At 38.8% G+C, this 3,020-nt stretch overlaps 1 pseudogene; it reads left to right on the top strand.

Moving 5' to 3' along the window:
• Positions 1-1,698: 1,698 nt before the first annotated feature.
• LOC105536936 lies at positions 1,699-2,640 on the top strand (annotated as a pseudogene).
• The last annotated feature ends 380 nt before the right edge of the window (positions 2,641-3,020 follow it).

The raw sequence follows: 3,020 nt of genomic DNA, 5'->3' as shown, positions 1-3,020 counted from the left end.
AGAGTTTTTATATGTTGGGGTGTTGAATTTTGTCATAAGTTCTTCCTGCACTTATTGACATACTTTTCTCCTTTATTTTACTAATATGATAGATTACATTGCTTAATAATTGGATGCTTAAAAAAAACCTTTAGGGCCAGACGTGGTGGCTCACACCTGTAATCCCAGCACTTCAGGAGGTCGAGGCTGGTGGATCACTTGAAGTCAGATGTTCGAGACCAGCAAAACCAACATGGCCAACATGGCAAAACCCCGTCTCAACTAAAAATACAAAAATTAGCCAAGCGTGGTGGTGCATGCCTGTAATCCCAGCTACTCAGGAGGCTAAGACAGGAGAATTGTTTGAACCCAGGAGGCGGAGGTTGCAGTGAGCAGAGATCATTCCTCTGTACTCCAGCCTGGTGACAGAGAGAGACCCTCTCAAAAAAATAAATAAATAAACCTTTACATTTCTGAGAAAATCCTCACTTGATCAACATATATTGTCCTTTTCATATATTGCTGGATTTGGATTGCTAACAGTGTATGAAAAATAATTACATTTACGTTCATGAAGGTAACTGGTTAATGATATCTTTTTTCTTTTCTTTTTTCTTTTTATTGTCATGTCTTTGTCAGGTATTGGCTTCAGGATTCTTCTGCCTCATGACATGGGATGGAAATTGTTCCCTCATCTACGTTTTTGAAATGGTTTTTGTAAAATTGATATTTCTTTGTTAAGTGGTTGGTAACATTCACCAGTCAATTCATTTGCTTCTGGAATTCTGTTTGAGAAGAGGTTGATGATAGAAAATTCAATTCATTTAAAAGATACAGAGTTATTCTTATTTTCTCTTTCACCTTGGGTCTGTTTTGGTAAGCTATGTTTTACAAGGAATTTTTCTATTTAGTTTAAATTGTTCATAGTCTGTTATTATCTACTTAATGTCTGAATGATCAATTTTTCTCAATCACTCTTGCTGGGGTATATCCATTTCATTAATTTTTTTCAGAAAAACAACTTTTTGCTTTGTTAGTGTAAGCTGTTGTTTGTTTTCTATTTTATTTATACCCGCTTTTATCTTTTTTTTTTTTTTTTTTTTTTTGAGATGGAGTCTTGCTCATCGCCCAGGCTGTAGTGCAGGGGGGCGATCTTGGCTCACTGCAAGCTCCGCCTCCCCAGTTCACACCATTCTCCTGTCTCAGCATCCCGAGTAGCTGGGACTACAGGCGCCCCCCACCATGCCCAGCTGATTTTTTGTATTTTTAGCAGAGACGGGGTTTCACCGTGTTAGCCAGGATGGTCTCGATCTCCTGACTTCTTGATCCACCTGCCTCAGCCTCCCAAAGTGCTGGGAATACAGGCGTGAGCCACCGCGCCCGGCCTATACCGGCTTTTATCTTATAAATACTTCCCGTCTATTTTCTTTGCGTTTAATTTGCTCATCTTATTCTAGATTCTTAAGATAAAAACTTAGATTAATTTTAAACTTTTTTTTTCTTTTCTAATACAAGTATTTAAAACTGTAAATTTTCCTCTAAGGACCACCTTACCTGCATCCCACACATTTTCATATGTTGTATCTTTATTATCAGAGTTTAAAGTATTTTCTAATTTTCTTCTTAGATTTCTTCTCGTGATGTTTGCTTTTATCCATGATTTATTTAGAAGAACTAGTTGTTTAGATTCACGAAGTTAGTGAGGCCTAGTGGAAAGCCATGGAGAGCGCTCTCCCCGCCGCCAGCTTCCTGTACTGGGTTGGCACGGGCATTGTGGCCTACCTAGCCCTGCACATCTGCTACTCGCTCTTCAAGGCCCTCTGGGTCTGGGGAGTGGGGAACAAGGTGGAGGTCGGCCCAGGGCTCAGAGAATGGACAGTTGTCACAGGTAGTACTGATGGAATTGGAAAATCGTATGCAGAAGAGTTAGCAAAGTGTGGAGTTAGCAAAGTGTGGTTGTCCTTATCAGCAGATTACAGGATAAACTTGACCAGATTTCCAGGGAAATCAAAGAAAAATTCAAAGTGGAGACAAGAACCATTGCTGTTGACTTTGCATCAGAAGATATTTATGATAAAATTAAAACAGGCTTGGCTGGTCTTGAAATTGGTGTCTTAGTGAACAATGTGGGAATGTCATATGAGTATCCCAAATACTTTTCGGACATTCCTGACTTGGACAATATGATCAAGAAAATGATACATATTAATATTCTTTCTGTTTGTAAGATGACACGATTGGTACCCCGGCATGATGGAAAGATCTAAAGGGGCGATTCTGAACCTCTCAGCTGGCAGAGGCATGTTCCCCATCCCACTGTTGACCATCTGTTCTGCAACCAAGACTTGTGTTGATTTCTTCTCTCAGTTCCTCCATGGGGACTATAGAAGCAAGGGCATCTTTGTACAGAGTGTCCTGCCATACTTTGTAGCTACAAAACTGGCTAAAATCTGAAAGCCAACTTTGAATAACCCTCTTCGGAGATATTTTGAATCTGCAATTAAAACAGTAGGCCTGCAATCCCAAACCAATGGATACCTGATCCGTGCTCTTATGGGCTTGATAATCTCAATCCTGCCTTCTTGGATTTATTTTAAAATAACCATGGCTACGAACAAGTCTACACGGGCTCGCTATCTGAAGAAAACCAAGAAGAACTAAGCATTGATAACTACATTATAACTTGGCCAGATGCTCCAGCCTATGCAAGCTTACTGCAAGGCACCTTACTGATCTTGAAAATCTGAAGTCATTTCAAATAGTTATTAACATGACTAAATGTTATCTTAATTAAGAGGAAAACAGAAGTTGCTTTTAGGTGTTTCTGACATATATTCTGGATACTACCAGAGGTAATTTTGAAGTTTAATATAAATGCTCATTTCAAATGAATATAGAACTAATATTGTCAAGAATAGCTAATAGGAAGGAATACTATTATAGCAAATCACAGAATGAAAGACCCAGACATAAAACTCAGCAGTTTTTATCTGCTCCAAAATGCCATTGATCATTATTCCTGTATTTTCTCTGAAACTGAT

Source organism: Mandrillus leucophaeus, unplaced genomic scaffold (assembly GCF_000951045.1).
Source record: "Mandrillus leucophaeus isolate KB7577 unplaced genomic scaffold, Mleu.le_1.0 Scaffold166, whole genome shotgun sequence".
Taxonomy (NCBI): Eukaryota; Metazoa; Chordata; class Mammalia; order Primates; family Cercopithecidae; genus Mandrillus; species Mandrillus leucophaeus.
This window is presented reverse-complemented; position numbering and strand designations above follow the sequence as displayed.